The sequence below is a fragment of the Xyrauchen texanus genome, chromosome 4 (assembly GCF_025860055.1).
Source record: "Xyrauchen texanus isolate HMW12.3.18 chromosome 4, RBS_HiC_50CHRs, whole genome shotgun sequence".
Lineage (NCBI taxonomy): Eukaryota > Metazoa > Chordata > Actinopteri > Cypriniformes > Catostomidae > Xyrauchen > Xyrauchen texanus.
The window spans coordinates 40,160,838-40,180,553 of record NC_068279.1 but is presented as its reverse complement, the minus strand read 5'-3'; the positions used below and the strand labels follow the sequence as shown (position 1 = coordinate 40,180,553).

Below are 19,716 nucleotides of genomic sequence, written 5' to 3'. Positions count from 1 at the left end.
AGAAAATGACAAATAAATGTATCAATGGATGCATGATCGAAAGAAATTTATTAGATTTCATCAATTCACCAGTGTCCAGAAACCCCAGCATACAGTCTTCAATCTTTCAAGGGCTGCAAAACTTATATTTATCAATGGGTAAGTACATGTTAAATCAGACAGAATTAAAGAAGTTTGTTGCTGTTGCAGTTGACTCAGATTTTTTTCATGCTTTGATTTGAACTATGTGCATGAGTAATTGTATACTCGTATCTATATTTGAATAATTTTCCCATTAATATATTTTATTATTATTATCAAATTAATATTACAAATAATTTGCCTGTAGAGACACAGACACGTACTTGAAGAAACACACTTCATTATATTATTAAGAACAGATGACAGAAAAGTCGTCTGTGCGCGTATATGACACTCTGATACGGAGGTGTGCAGTCTCGTGGAACAAACGCATGTAAAAAGTTCTCACACTTTCTTTGTTTCTGTCTTCTGAATTTTTTATTTATTTTTTTTTTTTGCAAGAACAGTATCATCTATAAGTGCAGGAAATGACCTCAAACATCTCCGCTCAGGAGGTGCTTTGAGTTGATTTCAATTTATTTCCACAGAGCAGTTCATTGTGACCACAACTCTGCAACCTATACATCTGTGATTTAAAACATAAAAAAATACAAAAACATATTCACCCCGAAGCATGATTATTATCATTTAGTATTATTATTTTTACATTTGTAATTTGTTTTTATGTATTCATTTGTGTAATTTTCTGCCTATATGTTTAGACTGACACTTTTTAGATGGAGTGCAATTTGAATTTAGAAATTTATTTGATTAAAGTTGTTCTTTTTTTAAATAAAGCAGTTAAATAAATCAGGTCCCCTCAGCCGAGGGGGTTGCCGATGTAATTGGATATTGCGATATATAGATATATACAACACACATTTCAATTGCACTTTTTTTCCAGTTTCATTTGAACTTTTAGATAAAATAAAGTTCAAAGTTTGAAATCAAGCTGTCTTGCTTTATTGTGGAGGCTATTGCCCCAACCCTGCTTTGATTTGCTTTATTTTTTTAAACAACATGGGGTAAATAAGTGAAAAGGCTCGCATTTTGATAAGCTTTACTCCAATACCATTTATAGACAATTCTTTCTCTACTCTATTACATTTGTTTAGATGTCGGTTAGTAACAACTAGCAGTAGTCCGTCCTCTCTCGGCTGGGAGAAAGAATCTAATTCTTGAATCAAATTAGAGGTTAATTATTTCCATTAATATTACACAAATTACTATTGTGTGTACAGAACGCCTGTGCAATAAAATTCTAAAATTGTATGCGTGTCGAAGTAATCTGTTAGGACCATGGATATTATGTTGTGTTTATCTAGGGTTAGAACAAGCACAATGGACCTTATTCAGTGCAGAGCTGTTTAATTTTCACGAGGCTGTAGGGATAGAATTAGAAAATCCAGTAGAAAAAAACTTAAAGGAATGTTCTGGGTTCAGTCCATGTTAAGTTCAATCGACAGCATTTGTGGCATAATGTTGGTTACCACAAAAATAAATTTAGACTTGTCCTTCCTTTTCTTTCAAAAAAGCAAAAATCGAGGTTACTGTGAAGCAGTTAAGGGATAGTTCACCCAAAAATGAAAATGCTCTCATTTATTCATCATCATGCCATCCCAGATGTTTATGACTTTATTTCTTCTGCAAAACACAAATTAAGGTTTTTAGGAGAAAATCTCAGTTCTGTAGGTCCATACAATGAATGTGATTAGGTGACAACATTTTGAAGCTCAAACAAAGCACATAAAGGCAGCATAAAAATAATCCATACAACTTCAGTGTTTTAATCCATATTTTCAGAAAGGATATGATAGGTGTGAGTGAGAAACAGATCAATATTGAAGTCCCTTTTTGCTTTAAATGTTTCTCCCTGCCTAGTAGGTGGTGATATCCATGAAGAATGTGAATCACCAAAAACACAAGAGAAGGTGAAAGTGATCTGTTTCTCACCCACACCTCTCATATGTCTGAAGACACTGACTTAACCACTGGAGTCGTATGGATTACTTTTATGCAGCCTTTGATGCAGCTTTAATATGTTGGCACACATTCACTTGCATTTTCATGGACCAAAACGGCTGAAAAATTCTTCTGAAAATCTTCATGTGAGTTCAACAGATGAAAGAAAGTCATACACATCGGGCATGGCATAAGGTTAAGTACATGATGAGAGAATTTTAATTTTGGGGCGAGCTGTTCATTTAAACAGTTTATTGAAATTATTGATCAAGCCATGTTATAACAGGTCCCATTCATTGCGCCCCCAGTGGCTTGAGAAGGTACTGCAGTCGGCGCCTCATCACTGCATCCAACCCGTAGATCGCATAAATGTGGTGTACACAGGCAGGGAGCAGCGGGTTGGGATGAGGATGTTTGTCGATTTGCAAAGGTGCCTGGAAAATCTAAGAAAACGCAGCAAGTGACAGCATTAATTTATTTCGGCACTCCATTCAGGATCGATTCCCTCATTTTTTTTCCACCACACTGAACTAGAGCCGATTGTTTTTCCCTAAAGATGGGCAATCGGGGAATGGAGGAATTCTTTGCGATCGGACAAAATTCCAAAAGATCACGGTGGTGGAGCGAGATCAGTCTTACGCTGTTTTCAGGTTGCGTTTATAAATTATGTAATTTTGGGACACATTTTGTGATACCTACTCACTGACTCTATAAACCTCTTTCCACCCCCCAACATATCATTAAAATATGTGTATTGTAAATAATATAATGATATATTCTTAAAATAATTGTTTAAGAAATAAAATAATACAAATGTAAACGGGGCAACAACAAAAAACAAAGCAAAATGCTTGTACAATAGTGAATACTATTTGTGTGCTATCATGTTCAAGAGAGGTCCTATTGAGGAAAGCTGCTATTTTTGCCTTCAACACTTTTTAAACTAATTGGCATCCTCGTAGCGAAATCATTATCTTGCATTTGGCTCACATCTAGATGAACCCTAGGGCCAAGGGACCAAGAACAGTGATTCAAAATATACATTTGTGGAGCTGGATATCTCATCATATTTATATACATGTTAGAGCCCATTAAATTACAGTGCTTTCAAGACAGCACTGTACTGAGATTCTTATTTATGATCCACAATTTCTGCAATTAATTTTGCTCCGGCCTTTTAAAGTTAACACTTCATTATAATAATGAAACGCTCTATTTCTGAACAAATTCGGAATAAGCCCATCTAGGAACTTTACCATATCTTGACCTTCCTTTCCCTCTGTGATTCCAGTGAAACAAACATTATTATGTCTGCTTCGATTTTCCATATCCTCTCATTTTTCAACACCTGATCCAAGTAAGATTTGGTGGCCGGCAGGTTAGTCTGCAGCCCTTTTCCGGCTACTTCCAGAGACTCAATTTGCTTTTCAGCCTTGTCCATTCTTGTGATCAGGGCGGAAAGTTTCACCTCCATAGATGTGATCGCTCAACGTATATCCGCGAGGCCCTACATATCGGTTGAGATTTTCTTAAGCGCTACATAAATGTTCACAATATCTTTACCTACATGCTGAGGCGTGCTGCCATTCCTAACCGGACCCCACCATCTTGCACTTGAGAGGTGTCAGACATGTGTGACCGTAAATGCTATAAGCCGACAATTAAATTTTTTTTTGGACATCCTACACTCCCTGCGCAGTTTAACAATCAAAACTAAATCAGTTCTCACCGAGTAATGTTGATTGAAAGGATAATTGTAGCAAAGTGCAGCGGAGAACGCCACTAGCTTACTACAAGTCGCATAGTGTCACTTGACTCCCAATTCAAATACATTGTTTGGATATAAACCCTTAAAAATTGAACCAACAGCAATTTATTCTCTGCAACATTTGAATACTGCGACTAGTCTTTCTGGCATTTATTTGCATACTAAACTGAGGCATTTTACTTGTGTTGATTATCCATAGCTGCATAGCTGACGGTGTTGAAAATACGATAAACTAAAAAGCGGCTCTGTTATGGAATTTCCTGTACAGAGCCTAAAGCTTTGACACCTATAGGAGATGCAGTCCCTGGATCCCTGGTAACATCCCTATTGAAGGAAAAAATTTAAATGTTTTGCTTTTACAAGCCCTCAAAAAACACATACATCCACGTCAGTGGCAGGTTGCTATTAATCTCAACGGTAATGTTCTGACATTGGTTGTGCTCTCGTCAGAGCCTCATAGTTATTTAGCAAGGCTTTAAAACATTGTTATTGGTCATGCTATACAGTGAGCCCCATGTACACTAAAGTGTCTCAGTCAGCTTGTCAGTCACAAACAGCTCTATTGACCAACAGCACAATGCTCACAGCTGTTACAAGTAGGGGTGCACATGTGCAATGACAGTTGTTTGTCAGAAAATGGTGTGCACTGTACAAATTCACAAGGTTTTACAATATCATTTCCTACTGTAAAATACTGTATTCAGATTTTTTCTCAGGCATTCAGGCATTTTTCTGTGGTAGGTAGCAACAAATTACTGTAAAACAAACTAAAGTACACACACAGTCAAAACTGTCAATACCTGGGTTTTGTTTGAAGTAACCATGTTATCATCATAAGTGTTCCCTTTGGCTGGTACTTTGGGCCTAATTTATTTGAATTAGTTGCAATACATTTTCAGCCAGTAGTGTAACAGAATACAATTGGTTGCACTGTGTTACATGGAGAAAATAAGCTACATTTGTAGAGTTTGGCTGATTGTTGATGTTGCCAGTGCCATTAACTAAGATGGTGGAAAAGGCTGATAACGATTAATCGGAACGATAGTTTTTAAAACCGGTTCATAGAATCTTATTCTTTCCTTACAATGATGGGCACAGACATAGATGCTATAGGAATCCAAAATAAATAACATTTCAGATTTAGTTAAACAATCAGATGCATTGTTAAACCAAAATTCCAAAAATAACCAGAAAAAATGTGGTTCCTGTGGAAACGCAGTTGTATCACAGATTCATGGACATTTGTAATATGATAGTGACTCCAAGTATTGAACTAGTATTTTTTGTAATGAAGCTCGGTAATTTAATCCATAAGAACTAGGCATGGCGCTTGCTTTGGTGTTGCCACCACTCATAGTCTGCATGCCACCAACTTGCCACCCGATAAAAACATTTCTAGATCTGCCCCTGCATCCATAATAATGGCATATGAAAGTGGATTGGACTCCTCAAGCGCAAGTTTAGTGAATCCAAGGAGTTCTTGGGTGAAAGTTCCATCTGTCAATCAACCGTGCTAATACAAGACTTTTAAACTTTGGTGGTTACGTGCAGCTTTTTAAGAAAATAAACTTCAGATAGAAAATTTTAAAATGTGTGTGTTTACATACACAATTTCAATGAACATATTCAGTGTGCCCGATATCACAATAAAGTGTCACAGACGAGAAGCTGTCACAAACGCTGGTGAAGATTCCCTTATCGACCACCGGAGGTCGCCATCACCCGAATACTGACTTTCCACCTTGAACTCCATTTCCCACAATCCTCGTTCTGACTCTGATTACCTGTTCACCTGTTCCTGATTCACTCTAAGCTATTTAAGTCTCTCTATCTCTGGCTATCATTGTGAAGTCTTATTTGGCCCCGGCTACGTTCCCTGTCTTGATTACCTGTGTTTGGGTCTGCTTTTGGATTGTTTACATCTGTTTCCTGCCTGCCTGCTGTTGTGTTTGCCTGGATTACTGACATAGTTGTTTGCTGCCTGCCCTGAACCTCTGCCTGTCTCACTATGTCTCTGCTCTGCCTCTGATATTACTGTTTGCCGGGATTACTCGACCTACACCTTTCTGTACTTGAGTTTGCTGTATTTAATAAACTGCACATGAATCCCACTCAACCTGAGTCCATGTTACAGAAGCATACACATCACTGAAGCTCTTAATACAGTTACTCCTCTGAAATAACTCATAATTATGCTCTAAACGTAATATTGGATCTTGGATTACATACTAGTAATTGACAGAAACAATAAGCTGTTTTTTTCACACTTTCATTTGGTTATTTTACTGTTTGCGCTTTATTTTAATAAAGTAACACTAATCACGCAGTAACACACTACCGTTATCACTGATGTATGCAGTCATCAATTCAGAAACACTCTCCTCGAAGTCCAAACACAATATGTCAAAAGAGATGCACAGTACCAGGTGTAGGCCTAAATGGTGATTGCACATGTTAATACACATCTTAATACTACCAGGCAATGAACAGGGCACAAGCACAGTGGGAGGGTGTGTTAGAGTCAAAACTGATGCACTAGGTTTTAAATGCTTTTATCTGTCAAAATGACAAAGCATTTGAAATTATCCTTCAATGTTTTAAAAATAATAAGTAAATTGAGAATTTTCAGTTTTTTTTTTTATTTTAAACCTTAAACTCATTACAATAATTTTTTTTATAAAATTACATAACAAAAAAGTAGCTACAAGTGACAACAAAAACAGTGTAATGCAAAAATAATGCAAAAAAAAAAAAAACGAATAAAAGAAAATGCACAAAATATATTGATGCATGCATGAAATTAGCCAGCGTAGTAGACATCACTATTACAGTTAATGATAGTGTGTAATGTAAGAGATTACTGTTATACAGACACCGCTAATCAGTGTGATTCTACAACAGTCATTTCCTGGTTCACTGTAACGTCGCAGTATATTTTTCAGTTTTTAATTGTATAGATATACTGTCAAAATTAGCCAGAAAGCTTTGCAACTATAGCCAGTAAAATACAGTAAATTCACACAACATTTTTTTTTTTTTTTTTTTTTTTTTACAGTGTTTTGTAGTGTTCTACCTGGCTACTGTACAGTTTTCAGCTCTGAGCAGGATGGATCTTAGCTGATTATTCTGTGATACTTGTTTAATTTACGCAGATACTGTACTTTGGATTTATGAATCAGTTACAGTGTCTTATACAGTTGATCGAAGATGAGCTTATTCACACTGACACTTGTGGTGATATATATCAGACAGCTATTATTGATGATGAGACATATTTAAATGTAGGCATGCACTGATGTGAATGAAATGATAATTACAGTTATTAATTACTAATCCAATTGCATTCCAGTAAAAAGCAGCAGGATATCACAGCTGCTGTGTGAATGCCATTTCATTGACTGTGAGAAGCAGATATGATGTCTTTGTGTTAAAATAATGTTTGAGGTTCAGTAAAAGTTAAGCTCAGTTTGCAGCATTTGTGGCAAAATGAAAGTGATTTCCACAAAAAAATTATTTTGGCTCATCCCTCGTTTATTGAATACAAAATAAAAGGCGTTGTTACACTAAGGCACTTGCAATGGAAGTGAATGGGGACAGTCTATAAATGTTAAAATACACAGTTTGTGGTTGTTGGTTACTTGTTGACCCAAAGTAAAAAAATATATATATATATATAATTTGTTTTTATCTCCAAGCCTTTGTTATTCTGGTCCCTATATACGGCTCCTTTTATGTTAATCTATGGAATGTTTTGTGTGTTTTATCATCCGTTACATAAATTATATGTCTGATCAATTAGAAAAGTAATAAAACATCTCTGTTCTACATGCGGCACAATTTGAGGCATCGTTCAAGTCCGTAGCAAAGTGTGGGACAAATTCAGCACAAATTTAATAATCAGGGCTAGAGGTTTGTTCATGTATGAGCAATATTAATATTGATATTCAGTTCAAATAAAATTCCAATTTGTTGTTGGATTCTCTTCCAAAAATTGTCTTGCATCCCACAGCGTTTACTGTCTCACATTAATTCACATCAATACATATCCACGTCAAATTATAAACACAATACAATAATTACCACTTGATGCAAAACCCACATATCAGTATGTAATTGCACAACCAGCTGCAGTACATTGATTTAGTCATGTGCCTTAGCAAGCAGCACTGACTAGAGCTTAATAGCAGTCCCAAAATAAACTGTGCGGCCTTATTCGTTGAACAAACATAAGCTCATCATTAATTATTGCAAACACAGCACCTGCACACTATAACACATATAAAGAAATGTGAAGCAGTTTATGGGAGAATCAAAGTGTAAAGATTAAAGACTGAAAATATATTTTAGTGATATAAGAGGCTATTATGATAAGATACTTGTCTATCAACATTGTTATGGCATTTTCATCTTAACCTTTTCTAGATGAACATAATTTCACTGTCAATGTAATATTTGATTGTATTACTACATTAAAGTTTACTATTTATTAGCTTCCTAAACTTCCTAAAAAGAAAACACATGTGCTGCATGTGGATACATCAAAATTAACTGCTTTTATTCAAGTAAAAATATGAATAATTGAGTCAACCAAACTACATTTGGTTACACCAACAACATTATTTTTAGGGTTAGATCAGGTAGACATAGCTTCCACTTTCACAGTGTTTGCTACAATATACTGTACATCCATCCTCTGAAGCTATAGTAGTTGTTTTTAGTAGTAGTGCCATGCAATTATATTGTACATGTTCTTTCTTTCATTTTATATATATTTTCATATAATATGTGTTTTCCTCTGATTGATGTGACAAATCTCTTTGAAATGTAGCAGCATCTCCATTACATATATTTTATCATTTGGAATGTTTATTTATTCTTGAAAGCACATTGTTTTTGTGTAATGTACAGCACTTTATGCAGCATTTGAATGCTAGAAATGCACATTGATAACCTTTAATAACTCTTGTTTATTTTTTTAAATGAATGAAATTCAATGCTGCTTCTCTTTCAGGGACTTTCTGCCTCGTGGCTCTGGTTTTGTCACTCGGCGCCCCCTATTGCTGCAGCTCATCAACTGCCCTACTGGTAAAAATCTCATCTGCACACTGTTGTATGGAAGCACATTTCCGCCACATAAAACAAATTATTGTACTTTGGTAAGTCATAATTATGAGATTAAAAAGTAAAAAATTTGAGATAAAATAAATATTTTGAGATAAAATGTCTATTATTAGATAAAAAAAAAAAAATCTATATTTTGGAGATATAAAAGTCAGATATTAAAAAGTCATAATTATGAGAAACAAAAGTCCATTTTGAGATAAAGTCCAACACAATCCAACATGCGATTCCAACACAAATGTAATAATTTACAGGCCATTGTTTTAATGTTATAAAGACAATATATATATTGTATATCCCCCTACAATATATATATGGAGACGGACATTCATATATATATATATTGTAGGGGACTACCATTATCAAATAATATTTACTTATTTTTTCTGATAACACAGATTTTATGTTAGTTACACTTGATTTTCAAATGCATTTAATTTATATTCCAGGTTTCCTTATATAGCCAATTTATTATAAAATATGTAGTCAACAAGTGATTCAAAAGAAATTCCAAATATTGATTTATAATGTATTAGTAAATATTACAATATTACAGATTCATTAAACAACAACACATTTGTAAATGTATCCAAGAAAATGACAAAACCACAAAAAAAAAAAAAAAAAAAAAAGTTATATAGACTAAAACACAAATGGGAGTACAAAGAAACAGGTTTGGTATCTATAAATGTACAAGACTGGAACAGTACCTATTATTTCACTCTGTTACGTATGTAACCTCGGCTCCCTCAGACGAAGGGAACGAGACATTGCGTAGTTACACATATGGGGAGTGCTTTCTTACGCGGCCTATTAGAAACCTCTCTACAATAACGCCAATATTCTAATATTGGCTATGGTGTTTGAGCCCCGCCTGTTTTGGCGCAAACTGTCCGCTAAAAAAACAGCTGCACAAACACCATTTCCTCAGAATTTCTGACTGAGAACAAGGAGCGCATCACTCGGACCTCAAGACAAGACTTGTAGTGCGGATAGCATTACAAATATCTTGTTCCTTTCGTCTCAGGTAACCGAGATTACATACGTAACCGAGACGTTCCCTTACGTCTCAGTACATACGACATTGCGAAGTAACGCAATGGTTATATGGAACAGAATCCCATCACACCACTCTGCACAACATAACTTCCCAGAGAGGAAACATGATGGTACAGTCTTGTGGGACGGTGACCAATATGAGTACGCTGCAGTGAGTGATCCTCATGTTGAAGTCAAAGGAATGATCATTTAGTATCCCTCTGGAGCAGTATTGATGACTTTTTTGATGGATGGATGCGCTTTTTTGGGCTTCAAAATCTAAGGTGCTATTCACTCCCATTTATAAAGCGTGGAAGAGACAGGATATTTTTTAATATAACTCCAATTGTGTTTGGCTGAATGAAGAAAGTCATATACACCTAGGATGGCTTGAGGGTGAGTAAATTATGGGATAATTTTCATTTTTGGGTGAACTAACCCTTTAAAGGGAGGGTTAGAAGTATATATATTTGTCCAATGAATAGAAAGTGCTCAAAACAGAGAAGACTTGTGAATAAAGAGACGTTACGTCTAGGTTGTAAAATCTTGCAAATGTGTTTTGAGAGGACCATCCTGCTGCAAAACATATGTCTTGTAAGAACACATCATTCGTCCATGCCCATCAGCAGGCCATGCCTCTAGTAGAGTGTGCTTTAACACCTATTGGGCAAGTCTGACCCTGCGACTCATAAGCCAGGGAAATCACATCGAAAATCCAGTGAGAGAGTCTTTGCTTGGAGACGGACATTCATTTTGTGCGTCCTCCATTGCATATAAAGAGCTGATCAGACGTTCTGAACTGGCAAGTACGTGTGCCTATAGTGGTGCCGAATTCTGCAAAATCTAGTGAATCCTGCATCTAATCGCTCTTGAAGAAATAAGAGAATTTCATGTATGGGGCATTTTACTGGGTCTTTGCCATGTGAGAGACAGCAATCAGTGAACACATTCTATTTTAGTATGTAGTGGCGTCTCGTGGATGGTGCTCTGGCCTGTAAAATGGTGTTCATGACTAAATGTGTCAGTTCTGGCATGCTTAGCATGCTCCATTCAGGGGCCACACATTCAAGTTCCACAGCTTGGGCTGGGGATGCCAGATTGTGCCTTGCGCTTAAGAGAGGAAATCCCTCATCAGCAGTAATTCCCATGGCGAGCTGTACAGCATCTCTATCACTTCCGGAAACCATGGCTGGTTGGGCCGAAAAAAGAATAGAATCATTTCTTTGTCCTCTCGGACTTTGAATATGACAGAGCGAATTCCGGCAAACCCGGGGAAGCTCATACTTTAGTTTCGCCGGCCATACGTGGGCCAGCGTATCATGGCAACATATATACGGCGCTACTGTTGTGTTGTCCGAACTAATCAGAATGTGATGATTCACAATATCGAAATGAAAGTCTCTCAAAGCTAGAAAGACAGCCAGCTATAGGCGGTTGACATGTCACAGCCATTTTGCACCCGTTTCCTGGTGTCGAAAGTCGGTCGTCCATTACACACCGCACTATGTTGTATGAATTTGCGGTCCGCACTTCCACTCTGAAAACTTGACCCCGCATAACACCTTGTTGGTAAAAGGCATGCTAGAGCAGCCAGACAGTGACGAGTTACTACAATGCACAGGAAAATTGTCACGAACCCCGCTCCTCTGCCCCATCTCCGCTTCCTCGAGCACGCACACATGCACTCCGCGAGCGTGCTCGCTTCCCGCTCCCTCGCACCGCCCCCTTGAGCTCGTACGCTCTTTTTCCTCCCTCGGGCTTCCACGGCCGGTTTTGCTATTACGAGCTCTCGCTCGTAAACTATCTCCCCCCTCTGACTCATGCTCGCTTCTCACGCGCTTCAGCCTGAACATTATGACCACCTGCACTCATGCGCTTCCTATCCCCACACATTAGTTTCACCTGCACTCGTCTCGTCACCTGTCATTGTTTACACCTGCACTCTCCCCTATAAATACACTATCCTTCCGTTTGTATCTGGTTGGTTATTGTATTTAGATTCCCGTGTTTTGCCCCTCGCTAGTCTCGCCTAGTTTTGTACTCCTCTTTGATTCCCTCTTAGCTTGCCAGCCCCCTATTCCTCTTGTTCCCCTGTCTTTTGCTCCCTCTAGTCCCCTCTTGTATACATCCTGTTTACCCCGGCTTTGACCCTCGCTCCCCTCGACTACTCTCCCGGATTTGCCCCCCTTTACTCTCTTGCATTCCCCGGCTTTGACCCTACGCATTCCTCGACCATTCTCCCTCTGGATTTTCCCTTCTGTACCTTCGCCTGCTTTTTAACTAATAAAAAGCAGTATTTTGACTTACATTGTGACTGTCTCGTCTTATGTGTGTGTGTGTCCAGGTTACAAAAATGAAATGACTTCAGTGGTAATGTTTTTCAGTTGAACTGAAACAAACACCAAAGAATGGTCTGTACGTGCTCATGAGGTGCGCTCGCATGAACCCCTAAAAATGAGATTTACTGGCTGGAGGAACAGTTTGCTTTTAGATTCATCCTGCTTGACCTTGCGGCCCTGCCGTGCCTCATGTGCCCTTCAGTCTAGGAAGTGCGGCGCTCTATCTCATTTACGATATAAATTATCAATGTTGATCAAATCCCAGTTCTAATCGCAAAAGTTTTCAAAACTTCCTCTTCCCAAAAGTAAGCTATAAATGCAATAATATTTAAATGTGTTCCTAATGCAGATTTTATGACTTACTTTGATAATAATGGTGACTCGCCTTGGCCTTAAGTAACGTTGCGTGGAGAACCATCTTTACCAATTCACAATTTAATATTTTCTTATATTTCGAAATGATGACTTAGTATGTAGTTATTATGACTTTTTATCTCGAAATTATGATTTAGTCTGTCGTAATTGTGACCTTTTTTATCTCATAATTTTGACTTTTTATCTCAATGTTTACTTTGAATCTCATAATCACTTTTTATCTCCAAATTATTACTTTAGTAATTCATAATTTGGACTTTATCTCAATTATAATACTTAATCTAAAAACATTTATTCTTGAAATTTAGAATTATTGTGTAGCATGTCATAAATATGATTTACCAAAGCACAAATAATTTATGTGGTGGAAATGGGCTTCCATACTATAGTGTTTGTCAATCAATGTTTTAAATGTTTGTTTTCAATACAAACCTTAACTAAAGTATTGTGAAAATGTTATTTGTCTATATGCCAACATTTACCTAATTGTTTGTTTTCAGAGTATGCGGAGTTCTTGCATTGCAAGGGAAAGAAGTTTATGGAATTTGATGAAGTGCGACTGGAGATTGAAGCGGAAACAGCAAAACAAAGGCATTTCACCGGTCCCTATCAACCTGCGTGTCTATTCGCCTCATGGTACCTACACACTCATGCGTGTACAGAGAGAATTATTGAAATGTAATCAGACGGACATATTTTGACATACTGTATATTACAGGGGTCTTCAACAGGCTCTGCTAATGAAAAGCCAAAATTTAGCTAAACGTTTCTTTCTCCTTCCTGCGTTATAATGTATTTAGTAAGATTTAAAATGTAATGTACTTGTATATGACTCTGTACGATAGTAATTATTATTTTAATTGCTTTGTAATGTAAGCATCATAATAAAGTATGTAAATACTGTACATTAATATAGTTCAGTACGCATTTTATTACAAACCAGGCTTAAAATGCAACACATTTTTATACAATATATGACAAGGAATCCCTGCTCTGCTTCTCTATTCACCAATGGGTACTTGGGCTGGAAATAATTGAAGACCCAATCTTCTTTTATGTCAAATATAAGCATGCATTTTGATAAATTTCACAAGCAACCATGTCACTTCTTGTCGTCTTCACTAGTCCTGAATCTCACACTCGTGGACTTCCTTGGCATAACCAAAGTGCCCATAGGCGACCAGCCAGTTGATATAGAGTTCCAGATCAGGGACATGCTAATGCAGTGTGTGACAAAGGACAACTGCCTGCTCCTGGCTGTGTCTCCTGCCAGTTCTGACTTGGCCAACTCCGATGCCCTCAAGATTGCCATAGAGGTGGACCCTCAGGGTATGTTATTTTTTTCCTTTATATTTTACAAAAAAATAGCTGAGAGGATATCGACTAACAACTAGAGCATTCACAGCAGCCCAGTTCACTTAAGGCTAATCATAAAGTTAAACAAACATAAGCTCATCATTCATTATTCTGCCCATAATGAAGCGTTTTGAAGCAGTTTATAGGACATTCATTAAAGTCTAATAAAAGATACTGTTGATACACAAGGCTGTTATGATGAAGACTTGTATATCATAATTGCTTTCTAATATTAACATGTTCAAATGAGTTACATATATGCAATGTCAGAATAACATAATATGACCAAAAAAACCTGGCCAACTGTGGACCCTCAGGGAGTGTTTTCATCCAGAAGTGACTAAAATCTTGTTGGTGATTTTCGTCAAATCCATCAGCATAATCTTAATGGCAACAGACAATATATAGCTTGAATTGTTAATCAGATCTAACACATAATACTTGCATAGATATTTTGAAAGCTATACCGGTTTCTGTTCGTCTATTCTTCGACTTGTATGTGATTTGAACAGGCCTTCGAACTATTGGTGTGATCACTAAGCTGGATCTAATGGATGAAGGAACTGATACATGTGACATCCCAGAGAACAAGCTTCTTCCTTTATGTAGAGGTGAGTTCAGTCTATAAAGTCTATATCTAAAAATTTTGTTCCCCATAAACAGCTCATCCATGCGTGGCTTATCGTTTCGAGTTTGTTCTTGAAAAAGAAAAACTCTTTTGTTTCTGTGGACATTTTGTCTTACATTACTTTTATGTATTTATTTAAAAAAAATATTAATTAGGAATTGCTACAAATCCTCGTCAAAAGTAAATAGTTTCAAATAATGATGTTTGTTTACTTAATGGCTTAAGTATAAATCTTTAGACACCCACCCCGTCTATAAACCTATCTTTACCACTGATACTTTCATGTCCTTGCACAAACACTAGAAGATGGTGAAGGAACATGTCACTGGTCTCTTAAAAATATCTCTTAAAGAAGCTAAAAAAATCTATTTTTATATATTTATTTTTAAGGCTGCTCAGATACAGGAACACATCTAATTATAAAGGAGTGCACAATTCTACTGTGCCTGCAACATGCTTTAAGAAGAATTCTTCTGTAGAGGACATTTGTACATTTTGAAGCCTTTCAAGCACTATTAAGACTAAGTGTACTTGTGGATTTTAGTGACTGGTATACTTTATTTGCAGTTGCAGATGGTCTTTCTCCAGACTATTATTCACTGACATTGAATGCTTTTCATTTAACAGATGCTTTTTAACCAATGTATACACTGTCCACTTGGAATAACCTTGAGATGAACGACAACACTCCACAACACTCTCATTAACACTCCAATTTTAGACAAGTGTTTCCATTTGTTTCTGCTGGACATTTTAAAGAATATTTGGTCATTTTAACAAGACAGGTTATCAGGAATATTATAAAGACAACTAGATGCAAATAATTCAGCAATTACTAAAAGGGTTAAAGGTACGGTGTGTAATATCTGGCACCAAACAAAACGAAATGACTGGCTGAGTTTGTAATAACATACTACTATACTACTACCACATTTTCTGTCATATATAGCAACGGTCAAAATTGACAGAGGAGTAAGTAGTATGCGATTCCAAATTTAGTCTCCAAACAGGTTTCCCAAACACTCTCCCTCTCACCTTCCATTGTTTTGTGAAACAGATCACACCCCAAACTTACTCCATTGGTTGAGCCAGAGTTTGACATGTTGGACTGCTTAAAAAACAGGGTGATATTTTGATAGTCATCATTTACTCACCCTCATGCAGGACTACACACTGCGACTAAAATGTAAAATCTAGTTGCCAATGGCGACAGTCGGGTTGTGTGCGTTCATGTGCGGTTTCGTCAGATATTATCTTGTGGCTTATTGAATACATCTTTATAGCGTTCACCAGTGTGTCTCGCGCCACTTTTCACCCATTCTGGTTCTGACGAGCACACTACTAAAACTTTGTTAAATATCTATTTAAATGAATAGGTTTGATTAACTTTTCTTTTTATTAATGGCAAAATAGGTAACACTTTATACTTACTCTAATTAATAAACTAATACATACATTACCGTATACATGATAAACTGTTAAGCATTGCATTGCTAATATGTGTGTAGTAATGTCTGCCTTAAAGGTATAGTTCACCGCAATATTCAGAATATATATTCTCATAATTTACTCACACTTATGCTATCTCAGACGTGTATGACTTTCTTTCTTCTGCAGAACACAAATGAAGATTTTTAGAAGAATTTCTCAGCTCTTTTGGTCCATACAATGCAAGTGAAATGGTGCCAACATTTTGAAGCACAAAAACAATCACATAAGTCAGCATAAAAGTTATACAAGACTCCAGTGGTTTAATCAATATCTTCAGAAGCCATATGATAGGTGCGGCATATCACCCCCTACTGGGCAGGGAGAAGAATTTAATGCAAAAATTTAATTAATCTGTTTCTCAGCTTCTCCTATCATCCACTGGAGTTGTATGGATTACTTTTTCAATGCCTTTATGTGCTTTTTGGGGCATCACAATTTTGGCACCCATTCACCTGCATTGTATAGACCTATTTCAGCTCTATATGAGCACATGAGTGAGGCTAGTTTATATTGTCAAAGAACTTATCTTGTTTAGTGCTAAAAGCAGTGCAAGTTCTCGCATGAGCACATGACACTGTGATAGAGCCTCTCTTATAATGCTCATGAATGCACAACAAACATCAACATTTTGGCTTTGTTCCCTTGTGTTTATTTGTTATGTAACTTTAGACATATTTCCCAATATTATATTTTAGCCATATCTGTACATCATAGTGACTATTAGCTGTCAGAAATCTGTATTTGCTGTCTCAGAGAATTGTTTCAAGTGATTTTACAGTAAATGTGTAACTAATATAAAGATTTTGTTTTTAAAGAATTAATATAGAACTGTCTGATTAACTACAGAGATAATAAACACAGGCTGACCAGAAAGACTCATATTTGGTAAATGAGTAACCATGATTCTCCACTTTTGTAAAGCAACTGACTAACCACATCCGAGACACCTTACCTGGACTGAGGAATAAACTGCAGAGCCAGCTGCTGTCCATTGAGAAAGAAGTGGAGGAGTACAAGCACTTATTTTTTTATGACTCACTCGTAAAAACTCTCTGGTTTAAAGGATGGTGCAACAGTTTGCTGTGGATTTCGAGAAGTGTATTGAGGGTTCAGGAGATCAAGTCGATACGGTGGAACTGTCTGGAGGTGCTAGGATCAATTGCATCTTTCACGAGTGCTTCCCCTTCGAGTTGGTCCATCACACAACACACAATACTGCTGTGTTTTTTCTTTGAGAACCAAACATGGCTACAGCGGCCAATCAACACACTCAGAGTAGACAAAATACTGAATCTAACAATTATAATGATTTTTTTTAAATTGCAAACAAACTATAAAGAAAAAAAATGTGCTATTATGAAATCATTGTCTGTATAGTTTGTTCATGTTTTCCCTGCCAAACAATCCAGTTTAAACCAGCCTTAGGGGGTTTGCTGGTCTTAGGTGGTTAAAGATGGTTTAGATTGTATCCCAGTCTTGTCTAGGTTGGTGTTTCGCTGGTTTAGCTGGTCGGCCAGTTGCTCTTCCAGCCTGACCTGCTGCCAAGTGCCTGCCCTCTAAAAACAACAAGGTTGTATTAAATGTCTATTGTGTAGGTGTACCAATACTACTCTTTAGTTCTCGTATCAGGCTGATACTGGGGGGTAAATACTCGTACTCGGTTTTGGTGTCATCATTTCATATTTACAAGCAGAAGTACATTAATATAATGACATGATTGCACATGTGTGCAAAGTACTTCTAAGACCAGTTTGAAAACATGAGAAACATTTTAATGTGTTTAAACTATTTTTAATTTGATCCATCTTTACTTTATATAAGTGGATTCTCTCACGTGCAAGCGCCTTCTCTCTTTCTCCCTCCTGTTTGTGTGGCTCGAGAGCTCACATTCACTAGCACTTTCCAGTCATACATGATTTTTTAATGGATAATTCCAAATGTCATTTTGACAGATAAAAGAAAAGAAAGAAATTGTTTGAAAATAATGTGTATGTTTTCCTTTCATCCAGCTAGTCTCTCTGCACATTTGTGTTTGAGGGAGAGAAAAAAAGAGCGCTATGATCAGACTCGAGCCAGAAATCTTTGAGCCAGAATCACAGCAACTCCAAATATTATTTTTTATGCATGAAGACGAAGCTGGAAAATATGATGGGAGTTACTGACTGTCACTTTACTTCAGTCCAATAACAACTCAGTATAAAGCAATCAAACCGACATTGAACTCAGTCAGGCTTAATGCAACAAGACCAGAACTATCAAGCAGTACTAAAGCTGCACCGTCCTCTCCCTGAATGTACAGAACAAAATGGATAAAATAACAAAAAGCATGAATAATGTGTATGTGTTAGCTGGGATGCTTTTAAAGGTAAGCTACACCCTATTATTGGTATTGGTGCACCTCTAGTCGATGTAATCGAGTCCTCTAGACTCGAGTGCATCATGAGAGTAGGCTGTTGCTCTGAGACACGTTTCGCGGGCTTCATTCGCCATGGCTCTCTGATTGGTGAAGCATTCTCTGCTAGACCTTGGGTAATGTTTACCAGGAATTACGCTATCAAACACTATTTTTAAACAATGAGGTTGAAATATTACGGACTAATGGCTTCATCAGAAGCATATACCATTGATGAACATGAACCATGTAGCTCACAGTAGGTCTACCTGTAAAGGTTCATAAATTATAATTGAAAATCTATTTGTTTATGGGAAAAATTTATGGGATTTTTTCTTCTGGAACCAGATTGTTGCACTTTAATAATGTTTGTATTTAATAATAACATTGACATTATTTGAAAGCTGAGATTCAAATTTATAAATTTATGCTAATTGTTTTTACAATTCGTATTACTTTATTACAGAATCAACTGAGAATGATCATCAGGAAATGTGAAAATAAGAATTCTAAAGCCAAATATATTATTAGTAGTATATAATTATAAACTCAAAAATAAAACAACCAGATGCATTGCAGTAATGTGTATAGGGGTAAATGTGCTTAATTTACATTACAATTATGTCAAAATGCAAACAATCTTAATGGTCCTACAAAAATGTTTCTTTTCCCAATGGAAAATATTATTTCTTGTTTTTATTTCTTATTATTTCTTTTGATTTTGGTGTGAAAAATTACCCAGAATTGTTTTTGTAAAATTCATACTTAAACTAATAATCCCTTGTTCATTTGCCTGTGGTAATAAGATTTGCTTCATCATAAATCCTGATTGTTCCTAATCCAGCCTGTGCTTTGTGTTTTTGTGGGACAGCTGGCTCAGCATCCCATGTTAGGAGGAAATGGAGAGGATTGTCACTCAGCACATCCGTGATCGAGAGAGTCGCACAAAGAATCAGGCATAGCCCACCCCCTTGCCATTCATTCACAAATAAAAATGAATGTGGTGAAACCAAAATTTTTCTGGTGACGGGTCATTTTGCTAATTGACATTGAGTTGGCCTACATGAACACTAATCATGAGGATTTCATTGTGTGGAGCGGAGGAGGGCGGGGCCGGGTCGGAATATTGCGCGCCCGGTCCCCAATCGGCCGATGAGGCGCGCGAGGGATAAAGGCGGCCGGTGAC

The 19,716-nt window shown here is 36.8% G+C and overlaps 1 pseudogene; it reads left to right on the top strand.

Moving 5' to 3' along the window:
• LOC127641389 (dynamin-1-like) overlaps positions 1-19,716 on the top strand; it is a 39,658-nt pseudogene continuing 19,942 nt past the window's right edge.